This window comes from Leucoraja erinacea, chromosome 5 (genome assembly GCF_028641065.1).
Source record: "Leucoraja erinacea ecotype New England chromosome 5, Leri_hhj_1, whole genome shotgun sequence".
In the NCBI taxonomy this organism is placed as follows: Eukaryota; Metazoa; Chordata; class Chondrichthyes; order Rajiformes; family Rajidae; genus Leucoraja; species Leucoraja erinaceus.
The window spans coordinates 92,087,333-92,111,174 of NC_073381.1; the positions used below are offsets into that span (position 1 = coordinate 92,087,333).

General features: G+C 48.8%; 1 protein-coding gene across 2 annotated transcripts in view; it reads right to left on the reverse strand.

Annotated features, from left to right (window-relative positions):
* Window positions 1–12,544, reverse strand: part of LOC129697562 (uncharacterized) — a 62,658-nt gene extending 50,114 nt beyond the window's left edge. Inside the window, exons 1-3 of one of the 2 annotated variants that reach the window (XM_055636231.1) lie at window positions 11,809–12,544; window positions 8,827–8,933; window positions 7,985–8,062 (exon numbers count right to left, since the gene is read on the reverse strand). The gene's annotated coding sequence lies outside the window, so the exon portion shown is untranslated. Of the gene's footprint in view, window positions 1–7,984; window positions 8,063–8,826; window positions 9,634–11,808 lie in introns of those variants that run through there. The other variant, XM_055636232.1, reaches the window with a different exon arrangement.
* Between the last annotated feature and the right edge of the window lie 11,298 nt (window positions 12,545–23,842).

Consider the following 23,842-nt stretch of genomic DNA (forward strand, 5'->3'; position numbering starts at 1 on the left):
GTTGGTTATATGACAGTTTCCCATTCCTTTACACAGTCCTTTGCGTTTTTATTGAACACTGCAAGATCCTTTGGGCTGCACTGGTTGGGTAGTAGGGGGCAGACAAGGCAGTGCTGCATTGTATGGTCCTCTTCTCCACATTCACAGGTGGTTTGGCCAGTTTCATAGCCCCATCTGGCCATGGCAGCTTTTGATCGCCCTGTTCCTGTTCTCAGGCGGTTGAGCGTCTTCCACTGGACCCATGGTGCTTCTGAGCCCGGAGGGAGGGCTTCAGAAGGAGGGATACCCATGTCAGTAGGAGGGGGGTCGTCCTCAAGCCTTTTTGTCCATAGTTGGAGTCTGGTTTCTTCCCGTGATGCTATTAGGGGCTGGACATGGCTGAGAAAGCTTCTCCTGGACTTCAGCCGTTGGGCCGGGGGTACACGTCCGTAGAGAATGTCATTGATCCGTTGCTAGTACATATGACAATGAAACTCTTTTAGACTTGACGACTATTATTTACTGAAAACTCAAACATTTTTGCTAAGGGTACCTATTAACAACTTCTAATCCCGGGTTCAAACCTGACCACGGGTGCTGTCCGTGTGGTGTTTGCATGCTCTCCCTGTGATCCCGTGGGTTTGCTCTAGGTGCTCCGGTTTCTTCCCCTGGCCCAAGGATGTGCGGGTTAGTAGGTTCATTCGAAGACAGACACAAAATGCTGGAGCAACTCAGCGGGACAGGCAGCATCTCTGGAGAGAAGGAATGGGCGAGGTTTCGGGTCGGGACCCTTCTTCGGACCAATGTCAGGGGAGGGGGCAGTACCGAGATTGTTCTCTGTAAATTTTCTCGAGTGTATTGGGAGTGGAATGCAAAGTGGTAACACACAGCTAGCGTGTAGGAAGGAACTGGATTAAACCAAAGATAGGCATAAAAAGCTGGAGTAACTGGGCGGGACATGTAGCATCTCTGGAGATAAGGAATGTAGTTTGAACTAGTGTGGACGGCTGATCGATGGTTGGCGTGGATTTGGTAGGCCACAGGCCTACCACAGGATTTGGTGGGCCTAATGTTCTCCAAACAATAAACTTTGGTCCAACTCAACCAACTAACACCTGTCTGACTAGTTAGTCAGAGAGTCAAATGCAGTGTGGAAACAGGCCCTTCGGCCCATCTCACCCACAACAGCCAACAATGTCCCAGCTACACTAGTCCCACTTGCCTGCGCTTGGTCCATAACCCTCCAAACCTGTCCTATCCATGTACCTGTCCAACTGTTCCTTAAACGGTGGGATAGTCCTAGCCTCAACTACATCCTCTGGCAGCTTGTTCCATACACCCAGTTAAAAAGTTATCCCTTGGATTCCTATTAAATCTTTTCCCCTTCACCTTGTACCTATGTCCTCTAGTCCTTGATTCCCCAACTGTGGGTAAAAGACTGTGCATCTACCCGATCTATTCCTGCTTTTGTACACCTCTATAATATCTCCCCTCATCCTTTTACATTCTATAGAATAGAGACACAGCCTACTCAACCTCTTCCTATAGCTCACACCCTCTAGTCCTGGCAACATCATTGTACATTTTTTCTGAACCCTATCAAGCTTGACAATATCTTTCCTATAACATGGTGCCCAAAACTGAACACAATATTCTAAATGCGGTCTCACCAACATCTTATACAACTGCAACATGACCTCCCAATTTCTATACTCAATACTCTGACTGATGAAGGCCAAAGTGCCAAAAGCCTTTTTGAGTTATCTCACATTTAGGTGAGGGGTTTTGGGCGCAAGTACAATTTACGCAAGTTTAATTGGAGGTTCTTTGATATAAGATATCTGCCATTGGCCATCCTAGTTTAAGATCTAATTAAGCTCAATTAGGGTTACTAATTAACCTCTATCACAGAACTGTGCCAGATCTAAAATTGTCCTGGCATATCATGTTTTATTATTATTGATGTGTAAAATTAGCGACAAGCACAAGGCATCATAAAGGTTGAGTTCATAGAGTTGATGGAAAGGGTGGGGGGAGAGCAATGAGTGTAGAGGTGAAAGGAATGGAGTGTTATGGATCACATGCAGGCAGAAGAGATGAGTTTATCTTGGCATCTTTATGTTTTGCACAAGAAATATGGGCTGAAGGACCGGTTCCTGGCACTATTTTAAAATGTTATATTTTTTAATATTTTACTATATTGCCTATATTTTATCTTTTGCTCCCCATCTCCTTCCGTCAAATCTGCATCTTGATTCGTTGAACTAAGATTGTTTCATCAAATGGCCTTTATAACCATATAACAATTACAGCACGGAAACAGGCCATCTCGGCCCTTCTAGTCCGTGCCGAACACTTACTCTCACCTAGTCCCATCTACCTGCACTCAGACCACAACCCTCCATTCCTTTCCCGTCCATATACCTATCCAATTCATTTTTAAATGATAAAATCGAACCTGCCTCCACCACTTCCACTGGAAGCTCATTCCACACAGCTACCACTCTCTGAGTAAAGAAGTTCCCCCTCATGTTACCCCTAAACTTTTGTCCCTTCATTCTCAAATCATGTTCTTTTGTTTGAATCTTCCCTACTCTCAATGGAAAAAGCTTATCCACGTCAACTCTGTCTATCCCTCTCATCATTTTAAAGACCTCCATCAAGTCCCCCCTTAACCTTCTGCGCTCCAAAGAATAAAGCCCTAACTTGTTCAACCTTTCTCTGTAACTTAGTTGCTGAAACCCAAGCAACATTCTAGTAAATCTCCTCTGTACTCTCTCTATTTTGTTGACATCCTTCCTATAATTTGGCGACCAAAATTGTACACCATACTCCAGAATTGGCCTCACCAATGCCTTGTACAATTTCACTATCAGGATGACCCCATCTACTTTTTTCACTTCTCTGAAAGTTTTTCGTAAAGTCAACTGCCCCACAATATTCCGCTCTTTCTCCTTTTCACCTGCAACCATTTCTCAATATCTGTAAGCTGTCGCCTTGGTTTCAACTATGAATTCATCAATGTTACTCATTTTATCTCCTCAATGTTGTTCTTACAAACTTTCCCAAAAACTTCCTTGAGTGAACACAGAACATGGGGCAGTGCAGCACAAGAACAGGCTCGTTGGCCCGACATATGCGTGCCAAACGTGATACCGATAAACTAACCTCCTCTGCCCACACATGATCCATATCCCTCCACTCCCCGCATCTGCCTCTTAAACACCACTATCGTATCTGCCTCCATCACCATCCCAGGTAGCGTGAGCCAGGCCCTCGCCACACTCTCCACAACAAACATACCCCACACATCTCCTTTAAACTTTGCCAATCTCACCTTAAATCAATCCCATCTAGTGTTTGATTTTTCCACCTTGGGGAAAAAGGTTCTGTCAGTCCACCGTATCTATGCCTTTCCTAATGTTGTATACTTCTGTCAGGTCTCCCTTGAACCTCCGGCGTCCCAGAGAAAACAAGCCAAGTCTGTCCAACCTCTCCTTGGTGCTTCTCAGGCCCCCTTCGGTCATGGCTGACCATGGGTGCCTCCAGGATGCTATTCCCTATATGGAGGACAACTGTGCGTGACATTGTTTAACGTGGGGAGACTGGTGAACAGACAGCCACCACACGGTCCTTGACAGATCTGGGTCAGGATCCAGTGGCATGGAGTCCAAGACGACCGGTGACCCTTTTCTGCCTCAGCCTTCATCCGCCTTCCCAGCCGTTGTGACGTACACTAAAGTCAGCCATCGTTCTCCACCTGTTCCAACGTTGAGGTCTTGGTTGGATTGCTCTTTGTCAGAGACCTCCTCCCATGGGCATGCTGAGCAGTTGCCCAGGGCCCCACGAGCATAGGGGCCCCATAGCTAATCTACGTATTGTAGAATGTTATTGTGCAACATGAAAATGGAGAAGAGCATTGCAAATGCATGATGGCATATTTGATTCGGCATAAAGAAACTGGAAGTGTAAGGCTTCCAGTGTAGGAAGTGCTTTGTCCGGGGGCCTATAATGCTGTTAAGACAGCCCTGCCTCCCCCTCAACCTTACCGCCATGGGTGGCCCTACCAGGAGCAAGACTCCAGACGGCATCGCTCTCAGGATCTCAGGACCACACAAGCTTCTCCACCACGACAAGGTGACAATCCTTGTAGCTAATACCCCCTAATGCAGGCAGCATTCTGATAAACCTTTCACTCACCCTTCTCATAGAAACCAGATGGTATGCTGCTCATTTAGTTTTGAGTCAGAACAATTTTGGTTTTGACTGCAGTAGCTTGAGTTACAGACAGATTTCTGTGTGAAAGCACATAACTGTACACTTCCTTAAGCTAGGGCACTGTCCGATTCACCTCTACCCCATTGCGGGCATTGGACTTTGTCCCTGGACAGTCCAATTTGTTCTCTACAATGCTGAGATCTATATTCTGCATTCTGTATCTTCCCCTTTGCTCAACCTATTGTACTTGAGTTTGACTCCATTGTATTTATGTAGAGTATTATCTGATTTCAAAACAAGGTTTTTCACTATACCTTCCTAATTTGAGGAAGGACATCCTCGTGATTGAGGCAGTGCAGCGTAGGTTCACGAGATTGATCCCTGGGATGGCGGGACTGTCATATGCGGAAAGATTGAAAAGACTAGGCTTGTATTCACTAGAGTTTGGAAGGATGAGGGGGAATCTTATAGAAACATATAAAATTACAAAAAGGACTTGACAAGTTGGGCGACCAGAACCAGGGGCCACAGTCTAGATGCATCCAGAGAGTTGTGAATTTGTGGAATTCCCTTCCACAGAGGGCAGTGGAGGCCAAATCACTGGATGGATTTAAGACAGAGTTAGATAGAGCTCTAGGGGCTAATGGAGTCAAGGCATATGGGGAGAAGGCAGGCATGGGTTATTGATTGGGGACGATCAGCCATAATCACAATGAATGGCGGTGCTGGCTCGAAGGGCCGAATGGCCTCCATCCTGCACCTATTTTCTATGTTTCTATGAAACACATGACAATAATAAACCCAAACCAATGTTCAATGCTGTTCTTGCCTCCTAGGTGGCTGGTCTGCCCACCTAGACCTTTAGAGGTTGTCTCCCTGTAACAGCACAGTAGCACAGCTGGTAGTCACTGCCTCCAGCACCAGAGATCCCGGTTTGATCCCGACCTCAGGACCACAGGTGCTGTCTGTGTATGTAGTAGAGTTTCCACGTTCTCCCTGTGACCGCGTGGGTTTCCTCCGGGTGCTCCGGCTTCCTCCCACATCCCAAAGAATTAGAACCGCAGGACATAGAACAACACATCACAGGAACCGGGCCCTTCAGCCCACAATGTTTGCGCCGAACATGAAGCCAAGTTAAACCGATCTCATCTGCTTGCACACGATCCACATCCATCTATTCCCCGCACTTCCACTGAGAGCCTCGTTAAACACCACTACCATATCCGCCTCCACCACCATCCCTGGCAGAGTGTTCCAGGCCTCCACCACCCTCTCCATGATCTCCCGCCCCCCCCTCTCACCTTAAAGCTGCGCCCATTTGTGTTGGACATTTCCACCACAGGAGAAATGCTCTGAGTGTCTACCCTATCTAGGGCGTGCGGGTTTGTAGGTTAATCGACCTCTGGTGTGCAGGGAGTGGATGAGAAAGTGGGATAGCACAGATCGGTCGGTGGGAGCGCTGCAAGCCGGCGCCCTGCCAGCAGCGTGTCAGTTTTTTTCAACTTTTTTAATTTTTTTAGTGTGTGTGTTTTTAATGTTTCTTCATGTGTTTTGTGTGGGGGGTGGTGTGGGGGGGTGAGGGGGAAACCGTTTTGGTCGCCTCCTCCACTGAGAGGCGACTTTTTCCAGGTCGCCTCCCCCGTGGCCTAACGACGATGATCGGCGCGGCCTTTCCTGGAGACGTGCCCGGGGCTTCAGCGGCGGGCGCAGCGGGGACTCTCGGCGTGGAGCGGGTGAGCCCTCGCTGGGGCTCGCTGGAGGGGAGCGCTCCGTTTCGCTGGCCCGCGGCAGCCTGAAGCCGCGGTCTGCAGAGCTCCGGTCAGCCTGGGAATCCCTCGCTGGGGACCCGGGAGAGGAAAAAGCTTCCAATCCGACCGCCGGCCCGCGGCCAACTTTTACCGCGGGCGTGGCATGGACTTACCATCGGGAGCGTGATCCCTGGCTGGGGATCCCTGGAGGGGAGCTTCGACTTCGACTGCCGGCCCTGCAGTCTGCGGTGCTTCTGGCTGCGGCGCAAACTCTAAATGACCGACCGCTGGCCTGCGGCCTACACCAGCCTGAAGCCGCGGTCTCCGGTGGGGGAGGCACTGATTCAGGACTTACCTTGACATTCATTCATCTGGACGCCTGCAGCGGCGACTACGGAGGGGTGAGGTCCCGACCACGGGGGAAAATGGAGGAGGACTGGCCAAATGTTGTGCCTTCCACCACAGTGATGAGTGCTGTGGTGGATGTTTGTGTTAAAATTTTATTGTGTTTTTGTGTGTTCTTTATCATTGTACTGCTGCTGGCAAATTCATTTCACTTGCACTTTATGTGCAATGTGACGAATAAAACCGTATTGTATTGTATTGTATTGTATTGTATCTATTGTGAATGAACGGCGTGCGGCTCGGTGTGCCAAAGGGCATGTTTCGATGCTGCATCTCTAAACTCTGATAAATCGCAGTGGCAAAGGCTGGGGCAGTGCACCAGCACGGCCCACAGTTACAGCTCCCTGCCCTGACACCAGCAGCAGCAAGTTGCCAGCAGGGATGGGGCGGTGGGTCAGGGCGGAGGAGGTGGGCTCTCGGGCTGGGAAGGGAAATGCTTGGGTAAGGTTTACGAGCTGTGAATGGAAGAGATCAAGGCTCCAGCGTTTCAGCTCGCTCGCTCCCAGCCGGCTGGGGAGGGGGGCGGCTGCACAAAGGCTGCTCTGTGAGATTTGTTTTGTGGTTCGGAGCTGGCTGACAGTAGCCGGGTCCTGTCCCTCACCCCACACCCCCTCCACCACCCTCCCTCCCTCCCGCCATCTCTTTTACCAGGATGTTGCCAGGACTAGGGAGTCTGAGCTATAGAGAGAGGTTGGGACTAGGCTGGCACTAACAAGACGACCGCAGGTTTCGCCATCAGCTCCCACCATCACACAAGTTATAGGAGCAGAATGAGGCCATTCGGCCCATCAAGTCCACTCTGCCGTTCAATCATGGCTTATCTCTGCATCCTAATCCCATTTTTTCCTGCCTTCTCCTCATAACCCTTGGCACCCATTCTAATCACAAATCTGTCTATCTCTGCCTTTAAAATATCCACTAACTTGGCCTTCCACTCCTTAGAAGTACATCGCCGATCCCTCAACATCACTGGGATGGATCTGCTGGTGTTAGCTATCTGACCAATGGTTGTGCAAGCTGTACAGAGTATGTACAGTACGTTCTCCCCATGACCTGCGTGGGTTTTCCCCGGGTGCTCCGGTTTCCTCCCACACACCAAAGACGTACAGGTTTTTAAGTTAATTGGCATTGGTAAAATTGTAAATTGTCCTTTGTGTGTGTGGGGTAGTGCTCGTGTGCGGGGATCACTGGTCGGTGTGGACTCAGTGGGACGAAGGGCCTGTTTCCACGCTGTATCTCTAAACTAAACTAAGTGGCTTTTAAATACTACTAGACCAAGTGGGACCCGTTGGGCCCCTGTCACACGGGAGGCCTGGTCCTCCAACGCAATATTCCACCACTCACCCATAGCCCCCACAGTAGGCCTGGTCCTCCAATGCAACCAGCTCCCCAACACAATATTCCACCACTCACCCATAGCCCCCACAGTAGGCCTGGTCCTCCAATGCAACCGGTTCCCCAACACAATATTCCACCACTCACCCATAGCGCCCATGGGAGGCCTGGTCCTCCAATGCTACCCGTTCCCCAACGCCATATTCCACCGCTCACCCATCGCTGACAACTGTGCAGGGGCTGCCCATTTTGCCTTATTCGCCCTCCCTCATTTTGAAACTTAAAATAAAAATGCCTACCTTCACATCCTAGTGCCTGCCTTAACATCCTCCTCTGGGACGAAAGGCCTGTTTCCATTGTTGTACCTCTCAGTCAATCTTTCAATCAAACAAAAGGAACATAGAGATATAAGTTCAAATTCGAGTGAGATCAAATACTCGGAGTGCAGGAGGATGAAGGGCTGATCTTATAGAGGTGTATACAATCATGAGAGGAATAGACAGGGTGAGTGCACAGAACCTTTTATCTAGGGCAGGCGAATCAAGAACTAGAGGACATAGGTTGAAGGTAAGAGGGGAAAGATTTAATAGGAACCTTAGGGGCAGCATTTTCACTGAGGGTGGTGGGTGTATGGAACGGACTGCCAGAGGAGGTAGTTGAGGCAGGGACTATCATCAATGATTTCAATGAAAACGTGCAAGGCATGTTTAGCCAATTTGCAGATGACACTTAAATGTGGGAAGGAACTGCAGATGCAGATGTTTAAACTGAAGATAGACACAAAATGCTGAAGTAACTCAACGGGACAGGCAGCATCTCTAGAGAGAAGGAACGAGTGATGCTTTGGGTCAAGACCCTTCGCAGACTCTGCTGAACTCTCATCGGAGAGAGGGAGTCTGAGGAAGGGTCTCAACCCGAAACCTCACCCATTCCTTCTCTCCAGACAGGCTGCCTGCCCCGCTGAGTTACTCCAGCATTTTGTGTATATTCTCCAGAGATGCTGCCTGACCAGCACTTTGTGTCTATCTTTGGCATAAACCAGCATCTGTAGTTCTTTGTTTCTATATGTGGAGAACTTACTCTCATTAACAGAAGGGGCTGCAATTCGAGGACAGTCCAAGATCTCTGACGAAACACTCACCAAATTGAGCAATGATGGGGCACATGATGCTGTGGGTCATAACCGCGGTGAAAATGCACATCATCCACCCATAAGCTGCTCCAAAACTGGAACTCATAGGCTTGGTGCTGGAAAAATAAGCATACAACAATTAAGGGGAGGTAGTGAGGGAGTCTAGGACTAGAGGTCATAGTCTCAGAATTAAAGGAGATGAGGTGAAATCACTTTAGTCAGAGGGTGGTGCAGATGACACTAAAGTGGGTAGTATCACAGATAGTCATCAAAAATTACAGCAAGATCTTGATCAGCTGGGCAAGTGGGCTGAGGAATGGCAAATGGAGTTTAATGCAGAGAAGTAGAAGGCGTTACATTTTGGGAAGTCAAACCAGGGCAGGACATTCTCAGTGAATTGTAGACCCTGGGGAATGTTGTAGAGCAGAGGGAGGTACACAGTTCCCTGAAAGTGGTGTCATCGGTAGATGGGGTGGTACAGAGGGCTTTTGGTACATCGGCCTTCATCAGTCAATGCAGAGAGTATAGAAGTTGGGACGTTATGTCACAGTTGTACCAGGGCTATGGTGAGGCCACACTTGGAGTATTGTGCTCAGTTTTGGTCACCCTGCAACAGTAAGTAAGTAAGTAAGTAAGTTTTATTTATATAGCACGTTTTAAGTCAACTCGCATTGACACCAAAGTGCTTTACATAAATTAAATAATAAGTTTCCATACAAACCGTAGAAAAAGGTTAAAAAAAATGAATAAAATGGACACAACACATTATAGAGTTCAACACAAACGTCCCCCCACAGCAGAATCAAACATTTCCACTGTGGGGCAAGGCATCAGAAAGTTAAGTCAAGATTCAAGATTCAAGATTCAAGATTCAATTTATTTGTCATTTGGACCCCTTGAGGTCCAAACGAAATGCCGTTTCTGCAGCCATACATTACAAACAAATAGACCCAAAACACAACATAATTTACATAAACATCCATCACATCGCTGTGATGGAAGGCCAAAAAAACTTATCTCTCCACTGCACTCCCCCCCCCCCCCTCGATGTCAGAGTCAAAGTCAAAGCCCCCGGCTGGCGATGGCGATTGTCCCGCGGCCATTAAAGCCACGCCGGGTGATGCAAGGTCGCACACCGGGTCTTGTTGTTGGAGCCCCCGGCGGGCGCTCGCACAGTCCCGCGGCCATTCCAAGCCCCGCTCCAGGTGCTCTTCAACCCCGCAACTCGGGCGGGAGAAGTCGCCGTTGCGGGAGCCCTGAAAAGCTGAAAAGATGGGATAGCAGCACATTTGGAAAGTGGTGAAATCATTGGACAAAGTCAGCATGGATTTATGAAAGGTAAATCATGTCTGACGAATCTTATAGATTCAAGATTCAAGATTCAAGTCCTCTTCCTCTGTGAAACACCCGAGGTCGGGGCCCATTTGTGACCTTGCAGCCAGTCCGATGATTTACAGGGCCCTCTTGCCGTGAAGATTGAACTCCGGCGTCGGGTAAAACATTCCTCAGCGGCTTTGAAAGTCTGGAGCGGCTGCCTCCTCCCCGGAGACCGGAGACCGGCGCACTCGTAGCCCTCAGGCCGCGCCGGGTTGGAGCTCCGACCCCGGCGAACTCGATCCCTGGCTCCGCGGCGCTCCAAATCCAGCGCCGCCCGTGGCCGGACGCCCGCAACCACAGCACCGCGATAATGGGAGTCGGCGGCCACAGCGCTCCGGAGCTTACCGCACGGCGACCCGGTAAGGCATCACCCGCTCCCTGTTGGTATCCCAGCGCTGCACCACCACCGAAGCTGTAGTCCCGGCCGGTCCCGACAGGAAACGCCGCTCCATTCCCGATGGTAGGCCGCGAGGACGGGTCGAAGAAGCAGCTCGGAGGGACATCTGCCATCTTCAATAGTCAAGGCAGGAATGTTACGTGGACTCGAGAGATTGAGTGAGGGGAAAGTCGAGTAAGCTAGGACATTATTCCTTAGAGCGCAGGGATCTGTGGCAGGCTGGGTCTTTGTTCCTTGGAACGCTGCAGGCTAAGAGATGAATTTATAGAGGTGTATAAAATCATGAAGGGAATTGAAAATATAGAGTTATTTTACCCAGAGTAGAGGAATCAAGAACTAAAGGACTCAGGATTAAGGTGAGAGAGGAAAGATTTAATAAGTAGCTGAGGGGCAACTTTTTCACTCAGAGGGTGGTGGGTTTATGGAAAGAGCCGCTAGAGGAGGAAGTTGAAGCAGGTACTATCACATCATTTAAAACCCACTTGGACACGTTTAGAGAAATATGGGCCAAATGCAGGCAAATAGGACTAGCTTAGATGGATGCATCTTCTCCATGGATTGTCACCTTGTCGTGGTGGAGAAGCTTGTATCGACCTGAGAGTGATACCATCTGGAGCTATGCTCCTGGTAGGGCCACCCATGGCGATAAGGTCAAGGGGGAGGTCTCTGACAAAGAGTAATCCAACCAAGACCTCAATGGTGGAACAGGCGGAGGAAGATTGCTGACCTTAGTGGAGCATCACAACGGCTGGGAAGGCGGATGAAGGCTGCAGCAGAAAAGGGTCACCTGGTCGTCTTGGAATCCATGCCACTGGATCCTGACCCTGATCTGTCAAGGACCGTGTGGTGGCTGTCTGTGCACCAGTCTCCCCACGTTAAACAAAGTCACGCACAGGCGTCCTCCATATAGGGAATAGCACCCTGGAGCACCCATGGTCAGCCACGACCGAAGGGGGCATCAGTAGATGGCGCATCTTGGTCGGCAAGGACAAGTTGAGCTGAAAGGACTTGCATCTGTGCTGCGTGACTCTAGAACTACGACTGAAAATTCTCTCTCTCTCTCTAGCCTGACTCTTATATCAATTACATGAAGAGTGAACCCCAATCCTCTGTGGGACACCATGATCCACTGGACTCAGACTGAGGAACCACTCGTTTATCGTATTTTCCTTCTTTCAAACCATGATTTAAGTTGTGCTTCCTAACTTTCCTCTCACCGGAGACCCTCTCCGTTGGGCTTCCTTGTCAATGGCTCTTCTTGATGTCCATGTACACCACATCCACCGCATTTTTCTCATCCGCCATCTTGGCCACCTCCACGTAACGACTTCATCTGACTCCATGGAAAATAACAACTATAACCTTGATGTAAAAATAGAAAAGGATGCACATGATAGTGCAAAGCTCAGCAATATAAGAGGCTCAAAATACATAGAGTTGTAAAGTCGTGGGGAATAAAGTCCTAGGCTGCCCAACCTCTCATAGAACCATGGAAAAATAGGTGCAGGAGTAGGCCATTCGGCCCTTTGATCCAGCAACGCCAATCAATATGATCATGGCTGATCATCTAAAATCAGTACCCCATTCCTGCTTTTTCTCCATATCCCTTGATTCCGTTAGCCCTAAGAGCTAAATCTAACTCTCTCTTGAAAACATCCAGTGAATTAGCCTCCACTGCCTTCTGTGGCAGAGAATTCCACAGATTCACAACTCTCTGGGTGAAGAGGTTTTCCCCAATAACTATAACCTCCTTATAGCTCAGGTCCTTGAGTCCTGGCAACATCTTTGTAAATCTTCTCTGTGTCCTTTCCAGCTTAATGGCATATTTCAATAGACAATAGACAATAGGTGCAGGAGTAGGCCATTTGGCCCTTCGAGCCAGCACCGCCATTCAATGTGATCATGGCATCCTGCCCAATCAGTGCCCCGTTCCTGCCTTCTCCCCATATCCCCTGATTCCGCTATTTTAAAGAGCCCTATCTATGTCTCTCTTGAAAGCATCCAGAGAACCTGCCTCCATCGCCCTCTGAGGCAGAGATTTTCACAGACTCACCACTCTCTGTGAGAAAAAGTGTTTCCTCGTCTCCATTCTAAATGGCCTACCCCTTATTCTTAAACTGTGGCCCCTGGTTCTGGACTCCCCCAACATCGGGAACATGTTTCCTGCCTCTAGTGTGTCCAAGCCCTTAACAATCTTATATGTTTTAATGAGATATCCTCTCATCCTTCCAAACTCCAGAGTGTACAAGCCCAGCTGCTCCATTCTCTCAGCATATGACAGTCCCGCCATCCCGGGAATTAACCTTGTAAACCCATGCTGCACTCCCTCAATAGCAAGAATGCCCTTCCTCAAATTAGGGGACCAAAACTGCACACAATACTCCAGGTGTGGTCTCACTAGGGCTCTGTATAACTGCAGAAGGACCTCTTTGCTCCTATATTCGATTCCTCTTGTTATAAAACGGACCCCACCTATCGTAGGGTGGCCAATGTTGAACACAGTACTCCAAGTGAGGCCCCATCAATGTCCTGTCCAACTGTAATATAATGAACCAACTTCTATACTTAATTCCTTGACTGATGATGGCTGCGTGGATTGTCACCTTGTCATGGTGAAGAAGCTTGTGTGGCCCTGAGATCCTGAGAGCGATGCCGTCTGGAGCTATGCTCCTGGTAGGGCCACCATGGTGGTAAGATCGAGGGGGAAGTCCCTGACAAAGAGCAATCCAACCAAGACCTCAACGGTGGAACAGGCGGAGGACGATGGCTGACCTTAGTGGTGATGCAACCCGACGGTGAGCTTTCGCCGGGCACTGTAGAACGTGATAAGAATCATCGGAGACATGCAAAGTTCTTTAGACTTTAGAGGTTGGTATGTGTTTTCTTGGTCATAGCATCCATGTGGTTGATCCAGGATCAGTTGTTACATTAGTCTCACCTGCCTGCTTATGGTCCATATCCCTCCAAATCTGTCCAACTGTTTCTTAAATGTTAGGATAGTCCCTGCCTCAACTACCTCCCCTGGCAGCACACTCCCTACACACACCACCCTTTGTGTGAAAATGTTACCCCTCAGATTCCTATTAAATCTTTTCCTCTTCACCTTGATCCTATGTCCTCTGGTCCTCGATTACATAGAAACATAGAAAATAGGTGCAGGAGGAGGCCATTCGGCCATTCATTGTGATATTGGCTGATCGTCCCCTATCAATAACCCGTGCCTGCCTTCTCCCCATATCCCTTGACTCCACTAGCCCCTAGAGCTCTATCTAACTCATTCCCCAACACTGGGCAAGAGACTGTGTGCATCTGCCATGATCTATGCCTCTCATGATTTTGCGTACCTCTATAAGATCACCCCTCATCCTCCCGCGCTTCAAGGAATATACACAACCTCCCCCTATAACTAAGACCCTCTAGTCCTAGCAATGTCCATGTTGGCTGCAGAACCCTTGGGCAGATAGCCGACACCAGGAGATCCCAGTGATGTTGAGGGGTCGGCGATGTACTTCCAAGGTGGGGCTTGATGGGGAAATCTGGTGGTGCTGCCAAGTTTGGGGGACCTCGTGGGACCCTGGTGCTGAGAATCACAGATCTGGGAGATGTGGCCAACAGTGCCTGGGCAAGTTGGTGGAGTGCAGATAGTCAGAGGGTGAGTCGCTCACTCCAGAATATCCAACCTTCCACCTGCTTTTGGGTCCACAGGGTCTTGTTTCTGGTCACTGGATATTGAGGGTGGAGACGTAGAGCATAGAACAGCGCAGCACAGGAACAGGCCCTATGGCCACAATGCCCGTGGCAAACAAGATGCCAAGCTAAACCAATCCCCTCTGCCTGCACATGGTCCGTATCCCTCCATTCCCTGCATGTCCATGTGCTGAGCCCAAAAGCCTCTTCAACGCCACTATCGTATCAGCCTCCACCACCACCCCTGACAGCGTGTTCCAGGCACCCACCGCCCTCTGTGTAAAAGAAATTGCCCCCGCACATCACCTTTAAACTTTGCCCCTTTAGAAACATAGAAATTAGGTGCAGGAGTAGGCCATTCGGCCCTTCGAGCCTGCACCGCCATTCAATATGATCATGGCTGATCATCCAACTCAGTATCCCGTACCTGCCTTCTCTCCATACCCCCTGATCCCTTTAGCCACAAGGGCCACATCTAACTCCCTCTTAAATATAGCCAATGAACTGGCCTCAACTACCTTCTGTGGCAGAGAATTCCAGAGATTCACCACTCTCTGTGTGAAAAATGTTTTCCTTAATGCTCTAGTTTTTGACATTTCTACTTGCCTTTTACAAGGGTAAAGAGTTCTAACTGTCTACCCTATCTGTGCCACTCATATTTTATATACTTCTAGCAGGACGCCCCTTAACCTTTGACACTGCAGAGAAAATAATCCAAGTTTGTCAAACCTTTTCTTATAGCTGATAGCGTCTAATTCTGGTAAAATGGTATGTATGGTATCATTCCAGTCACGGTGGCGCAGCGGTAGAGTTGCTGCCTTACAGCGAACGCAGTGCCGGAGACCCGGGTTCGACCCCGACTACGGGTGCTGTCTGTACGGAGTTTGCACGTTCTCCCCGTGACCTGCGTGGGTTTGCTCCGAGATCTTCGGTTTCCTCCCACACTCCAAAGATATACGGGTTTGTAGTTGAATTGGTTTGGTGAATGTAAAGGTTGTCCTTGGTGGGCAGTGGGATGGTGGTAGTGTGCGGGGATCGCTGGTCTGCATGGACCCGGTGGGCCGAAGGGCCTGTTTCCATGCTGTATCTCTAAACTAATCTGCCTGGATAGACACAAAACAGCAACAGAATTGTTCACCGTATCTTGATGCACGTGACAATGACAACCCAAAAACAATATTCCAGATTCCACTTCTTATAATCTGATGGTTACAATATTCCAGATTCCACTTGTTATAATCTAATGGTCTTATCGTTAGAGCCTAGCCTGATATTTTTAGCTTACTGATTTATTATTGTCATGTGCATCTAGATAGGGAAAACTATGTTTGCATCCTATCCAGCCAAATCATATTATGCACATGTCCCATCAAGCTATACACAGGTACAACAGGTAGTGCAAAATGAAAAATACCAGAGTGCTGAATCTAATATTACAGGCAGATACAAAATGCTGGAGTAACTCAGCGGGACCGGCAACATCGTTGGAGAGAAGGAATGGGTGATGTTTCGTGTCGAGACCCTTCTTTCAGACTGAAGAAGAATCTTGGCCCGAAACGTCACCCATTGCTCCTCTCCAGAGATGCTGCCGGTCCCGCTGAGTTACTCCAGCATTTTGTGTCTACCTTCAATTTTCTTGGCCCCGCACTGGGAGTAGAAGTGGGGGCGGATCTGGACCGCAACGGCCGTGAGCCCCAGGCCGAGTTTGACGATCGTTTGCCTGCTTCTGCTGCTGTTGAAGGTGAGACGTTGCGTCATGCCAGGGTCTTGGGCCTGTCCCACTTTGGCCGTAAGTTACGCGACAGGCCGGTGGCGCGCGAAGGTTTCGTTCGCTACAAAATTTCGGAGCGCCGCGCAATACCGCGCACAACTCCATACCCCTCTGCGCTTCTCAGTGGGAACGGCCCCGTGCGGCCACATGATGCCCGTGCGTCTCAACGCGACGACAAGGTCACGTAATTTGCATGCCAAGCACACGTTAGTGGGACAGGGCCTTAAGACAGTTGGGAGAACTGGGAAGGGGGAAGGGATGGAGAGAGAGGAAAAACAAGGGCTGCCTGTCCCGCTGAGTTACTCCAGCATTTTGTGTCTACCTTCGATTTAACCCAGCATCTGCAGTTCCTTCCCACATCTAATATTACAGATTATGGCATTCTAGTTACAGAGAAAATGCAGATTAAAAAAGCATAAGATCTGCAATGAGGTAGGCTGAAAGATCAGGACTAAGCCCCAACTTATGTCCCATCAGCATGAGTTTGGCCCATATTCTTCTAAACCTTTCCCATCCATGTACCTAATCCAAGGGTCCTTTAGAAAGTTAATGTACCATTCTATAGTTGTGATAGTATAGTGTAGTGTGACTTGTGTGCAACACAAGATTGTTCACACTAGCTTGGCATTTGGACAGGTACACACAGAGAGAAAGGTTTAGAGGGATGTGGGCCAAGCACAGGTAGGTGAGGCTAGTGTAGATGGGGCATCTTGGTCAGCATGGCCAAGTTGGGCCAAATGGCCTGTTTCCTTGCTGTATGAGTCTATGGCTCTATGACTATGTGACAATAATTAATTTATGTCAATACCAAAAAAAAAGGATATCTTCACATCTTCCTACATATGTCGACCTGCTGACATCATCCCTTTCTCTTCATCCATCCAGGTGCCTTTTTTTAGTATAGTTTGAGTTTAATTTAGAGATACAGCGCGGAAACAATCCCTTTGGCCCTTCGGCCCACCGAGTCCCCACCGACCAGCGATCTCCGCACATTAACACTATCCTGCACACACTAGGGATGATTTATAATTTATACCGAGCCAGTTAGCCCATAAACCTGTAAGTCTTTGAAGTGTGGGAGGAAAGCGAAGATCTCGGTGAAAACCCAAGTGGTCACGGGGAGAACGTGCAAACTCCGTACAGATAAGCACCCGTACTCGGGATTGAACCCGGGTCTCCAGCGCTGCAAGTGCGGTAAGGCAGCGACTCTACCGCTGCGCCACCGTACGCTCTGTGAGCGTTTGTGTCCTCACAACTCACTCACCTTCCACCTCCTTCAATGGAGATATTCAAACTTCCTGAGATGGGAATTTATCTTGCACTACATGTTATGCCCATTATCCTGTATCTGTACACTGTGGACTGCTTGATTGTAATCATTTACAGTCGTCTCACTGACTGCATAGCTGTCAACAAAACGCACCTCGCTCGGTACACGCGACAATAATCAACTAAACTAAACCAAAATAAATGACACTAAACAAAGCAAATCCCTCCCAGCCTCTGCATCATTGGCATACGTGGCCGCTCACTTGAAACTGTGAACAGGTGATCGATGTTCGGCCTAGACTCAGTGGGCTGAGGGCATGTTTCCAAGTTGTATCTTTCAATCAATGTGAAATCGCAGGTGGATAGGATGGTGAAAAAGGCGATTGGCGTGCTGACCTCCATCAGCTAGTGTACTGAGTTTGGACATCATGTTACAGTTGTGGAAGACGTTGGTGAGGCCACACTTGGAGTATTGTGTTCGGTTTTGGTCACACTGCTATAGAAAGGATGTCATTAAGTTATCCCTGGATACTTTCAATAGACAATAGACAATAGGTGCAGGAGTAGGCCATTTGGCCCTTCGAGCCAGCACCGCCATTCAATGTGATCATGGCTGATCATCCACAATCAGTACCCCATTCCTGCCTTCTCCCCATATCCCCTGACTCCGCTATCTTTAAGAGCCCTATCTAGCTCTCTCTTGAAAGCATCCAGAGGGCCCCCCTCCAACGCCCTCTGGGGCAGAGAATTCCACAGACTCACCACTCTCTGAGAGAAAAAGTGTTTCCTCGTCTCCGTTCTAAATGGCTTACTCCTTATTCTTAAACTGTGGCCCCTGGTTCTGGAATCCCCCAACATCGGGAACATGTTTCCTGCCTCCAGCGTGTCCAAACCCTTAACAATCTTATATGTTTCAATGAGATATCCTCTCATCCTTCTAAACTCCAGAGTGTACAAACCCAGCCGCTCCATTCTCTCAGCGTATGACAGTCCCGCCATCCCGGGAATTAACCTTGTACACCTACGCTGCACTCCCTCAAGAGCAAGAATGTCCTTCCTCAAATTAGGGGACGAAAACTGTACACAATAGAGAGTTAGAGTTAGATAGGGCTCTTAAAGATAGCAGAGTCAGGGGATATGGGGAGAAGGCAGGAACGGGGCACTGATTGTGGATGAACAGCCATGATCACATTGAATGGCGGTGCTGGCTCGTAGGGCCGAATGGCCTACTCCAGCACCTACTGTCTATTGTCTATACTGGAAAGAGTGCAAGGAAGATTTAGAAGGATGGCGCCAGGACTTGAGGGCCCGAGTTAAAGGGAGAGATTAGGTAGGTTAGGCCTTTGTTTCTAGGAATGCATGAGGGTGATCTCAATGAGGTGCACCAGTTCTACATTATCTCACTTGTGCATCCACTCCCTACACACCAGGAGCAACTTCCCGAGAGCAGTTAACCCAGCAACCCGTATTGTCCTTGGGATGTGGGAAGGACATGGGAGCGCCCGGAGGAAGCCCACACAGGAGACCACATCGGGGGAGCGGATGCTGTGGATGTGAGGTTGGAGGAGGTGCACATGAACCTCTGTCTCACCTGGAGGGACTGCTCGGGGTCCCTGGATGAAGCAGGTATTAGGGACAGGTGTTACACGGTCTGCGGTCGCTGGGGAAAGTACCTGGGGAGGTAGGAGTGGTTTGTGTTTGGGAAGGGCTGAGTGAACCAGGGAGTTGCAGGGGGCACGGTCTCTGCAGTTGAATAAGGGTGGAGATGGAGATATGATTATGTTGGCTGCTTTTCCGAGACTGCGTAAAGTGTACATAGAACATAGAGCAGTACAACACGGAACAGAGAGAGGTGGAGAAGGAGTTTCTTCCCAGAGGCCATTCGGACTGTAAACGCCTATCTCACCAGGGACTAACTCTACTGAACGTTTTTCCTTCCATTATTTATTATGTAAAAGAATATGTGTGTTATGATTGTGTTTGTTTGGTTGTTTGGTTGTTTGTCTTTTGCACAAAAGTCCGCGAGCATTGCCACTTTAATTTCATTGCACATCTCGTATGTGTATGTGACAAATAAACGTGACTTGACTTGACTTGACTTGACTTGTCTGTGCCGAACATGATGCCAAGTTAAACATATCATCTTCCTGCATATGATCCACATCCCACCATTCCCTCCATATCCATGGGCCTATTTACAAGCCTCTTAAACACCACTATCGTGTTTATCTGCCTCCACCACCTCCCATGGCAGCACGATTCACGCTTTCACCATCCTCTGTGTAAAAAAAATACCCCTACACACCTCCATTGATCTTTCCCCCTTTCACCTTATACCCTCTAGTGTTGGACAGTACCACCCTGGGGAAAGGGTTCTGACTGTCTACCCTTTCTATGCCTTTCATAATGTTATATATTCCAATGAAGTCTTCCCTCCACCTCACCCAAAGCGTAGATGTAGTTGAAGGTAGGTGGGGGGGGGGAGGAAGGCAGGTTTGCGTGGTGAGAAAACAGCCCTCTTTCTGTGATAGAATAGAAACATAGAAAATAGGTGCAGGAGTAGGCCATTCGGCCCTTCGAGCCTGCACCGCCATTCAATATGATCATTGCTGATCATTCAACTCAGTATCCTGTACCAGCCTTCTCTCCATACCCCCCTGATCCTTTTAGCCACAAGGGCCACATCTAACTCCCTCTTAAATATAGCCAATGAACTGGCCTCAACTACCTTCTGTGGCAGAGAATTCCACAGATTCACCACTCTCTGTGTGAAAATTTTTTTCCTCATCTCGGTCCTAAAATATTTCCCCCTTATCCTTAAACTGTGACCCCTTGTCCTGGACTTCCCCAACATTGGGACCAATCTTCCTGCATCTAGCTTGTCCAACCCCTTAAGAATTTTGTAAGTTTCTATAAGATCCCCCCCTCAATCTTCTAAACTCTAGCGAGTACAAGCCAAGTCTATGCAGTCTTTCTTCATATGAAAGTCCTGACATCCCAGGAATCAGTCTGGTGAACCTTCTCTGTACTCCCTCTATGGCAAGAATGGCTTTCCTCAGATTAGGAGACCAAAACTGTACGCAATACTCCAGGTGTGGTCTCACCAAGACCCTGTACAACTGCAGTAGAACCTCCCTGCTCCTATACTCAAATCCTATTGCTGTGAAGTGATCGTGTTTCCAGGAGCGATAGGTGATGAGGGTTTGCGGACCACGGACTGGTCTTCAGAAGATTACACATCACTCTTGCTACCGACGATACACGCAAAGTGCTGAAGTAATTCAGCGGGTCAGGCAGTATCTCAGGAGAAAAAGGATGGATGATTCTTCAGGTCGGATCCCTTCTTCATCTTTAGTTTAGTTTGGTTTAGAGATACAGCGCGGATACATGCCCTTTGACCCACCGAGTCAGCGATCCCCGCACACTAACACTAGCCCGCACACACTGGGGACAATTTACAATTTTACCAAAGCCAATTAACCTACAAACCTGTACGTCTTTGGACTTTAGCACCCGTGAAGCCGCGGTCTCCCGTAAGAAGCGGCCGACTCGAGAGATCCATGCCGCGGAGTTCCGATCCGTCACGGCGCTGGAGTTTCGATCATCCCGATGAGAGGGCTTGGACATCGGACCGTCGGTAGCGGCAAGTGCGGAGAGTTCAAAGGCCCCAACCACGGGTGAACAAAGGAGGAAGTTGCCTTCCATCACAGTGAGGAACGTGGATTCCACTGTGGTGGATGTTTATGTTAAACTTTATATTATGTGCTGTGTGTATTTTTGCTTTTTTACTTCGTATGGCTGAATGGTCACTAAAATTTCACTGATTGGTACAAGTGACAATTAAATTGAATCTTGAACCTTGAATCTTGATGGAGGAAACCGGAGCACCCGGAGTGATCCCATCCAGGTCACGGGGTAGATCGTGCAAACTCCATACAGACAGCATCCGTAGTCACGATTGAGCCCAGATCACTGCCGCTGTAAGGCAACCGTTCTACCGCTGCCCCACCGTGCACAGGGCCCTGACCCGAAACGTTACCCGTCCTTTTTTCCCTCCAGAGACGCTGCCTAACCCGCTGAGTTACTCCAGCACTTTGTGTTTATCTTCGGTGTAAACTGGCATCTGCAGTTCCTCCCTGCACACTGGAAGGGATTGTTGACTGTGGCTGCCCTCTGCTGGAGCTGGCGGGAGGCGCGGGCCGCCTTCATGCATTTCCCTTCTCACCATCCCCACATGTAGCCACTTCTGGCTCCTCTCCAAAACCAGTCACAGGACTCAACAACTGACAAAGGAATATTAAACAAAGGGTATTTTTTGCTGCAGCTAAGTCGATGCTGTCACTAAAATGGAATCCGAACACTGGGCACTGAACCGCTCTTGATAAAATACCATTTTTGTCAATGAATGGGAAAATCGCTGTGGTTTTTAAAGAGGGCTTGTGTTTCCTGTTTCCCCGAGTACAGATTCTGCTGCTGAAAGCAGGCGTCATTGAAGTGATCGGCAAGGCAGCAATTTCACTCGTCCCACACAATGCACAATGAGGAGACTCTGTTGCCAGTATCATCGAACGGTGCAGTGTGGCCACAGGCCCTTCGGCCCACAACGTCCGTGCTGAACATGATGCCAAGTTGAACTGCATCAACTTGGCAGCGCGCCTCAGTCACCCACCACTCTCTGTGTAAAGAAAACCTGCCCCGCGCATTCCCTTTAAGCTTTGCCCCTCACCTCGGTTTGTACTCGCTAGAATTCCGAAGGTTGAGGGGGGATCTTATAGAAACTTACAACATTCTTAAGGGGTTGGACAGGCTAGATGCAGGAAGATTGTTCCCGATGTTGGGGAAGTCCAGAACAAGGGGTCACAGTTTAAGGATAAAAGGGAAGTCTTTTAGGACCGAGATGAGAAAAACATTTTTCACACAGAGAGTGGTGAATCTGTGGAATTCTCTGCCACAGAAGGTAGTTGAGGCCACAGTTCATTGGCTATATTTAAGAGGGAGTTAGATGTGGCTCTTGTGGCTAAAGGGATCAGGGGGGTATGGAGAGAAGGCAGGGATGGGATACTGAGTTGGATGATCAGCCATGAACATATCGAATGGCGGTGCAGGCTCGAAGGGCCGAATGGCCTACTCCTGCACCTATTGTCTATGTTTCAATGCTTCTATGCCCTCTATGCTTTGAGAAAAGGTGGTGCGCGGGGCAACTTCTTTTACACAGAGGGTGGTGGGTGCCTGGAACGCGCTGCCAGGGGTGGTTGTGGAGGCTGATACGATTGTGAGGTTCAAGAGGCTTTTTTGATGGGCTCATAGATATAGATATCGACCACGTGCAGGCAGACTTGGTTCAGCACGGACATCGTGGGCAGAAGGGCCTGTTTCCGTGCTGCACTGTTTTAGGTTCTACACTCAATAGTCTCGAGCAGAGTTTGTTTAGGCACCTTAGCAATTACTGCCCAACAAACCCCCCCCCCCCCCTCCTCCCCACCTGCAAACATCTGGCCAAAGGCATTTAAAATATTGCTCTGAAATAAAATGAACTAGTATTTGAAACATTCAATGTATGCTGAGGAAACGTGTGCAGATCCAGTGCTGCTATTGAGGGGGGAATATTAGGATGCCGGGAATAAGGGAGGGTGGGGAACAGGAGAATTCAGGTGTCTGAGTCGAACTCGAGGAGGGGGGGGGGGGAGGGTTAGACCCATTCAGGCGACTCTGTCTGCAACTTAATTCATCCTCTCAGCTGCAAGTGACCTTGACCTGAATACGCGGGGATCCAATGAGCAGCTGACAGGAGGTGGCATGAGTCCCACAGGCTAAATGACTAACAGTCAAGCAGGAGTTGACGTGCAGATTGGCATGTAGTGCAGGGAGGCCCTCGGTCTGGGCCAGACCTAGAGAGAGGGGGGCGGGGCGGAGAGCAGGGAGGGAGAGAGAGGGAGAGAGAGAGAGAGGGAGAAAGAGAGCTGCAAGAACGTGTAGCATTCAATAAAGGGCTATCGGCCTATTGCGAGTTTATGTACAGGGACATATCTATCCATGCACTGTATACTTGTATTTATACTTATGCATTTTAAATATGTATGCCATGTTTTATACTTTGGCAATATAACAATGTTTTTTATCATGCCAATAAAGTTTAATTGAAAATTGAAAAATTGAAGAGAGAGAAGGTGAGAGAGGAAGAGGAAGAGAGAGAAAAAGAGAAAGAGGGAGAGAGAGAGAGAAAGGGAGAGAAAGAGAAGAGAGAGAGAGAGAGAGAGAGAGAGAGAGAGAGAGTGAGAGAGAGAAGGAGAGAGAAAGAGAGAGAAAAAGAGAGAGAGAGAAAGAGAAAGAAAGAGAGAGGAAGAGAGAGAGAGAGGAGAGAGAGAGAGAGAGAGAGAGAGAGGGAGAGAGAGAGAAGAGAGAGAGAGAGAGAGAGAGAGAGAGTGAGAGAGGAAGAGAGAGAGAGAGAGAGAGAGAGAGAGAGAGAGAGAGAGAGAGAGAGAGAGAGAGAGAGAGAGAGAGAGAGAGAGAGAGAGAGAGAGAGA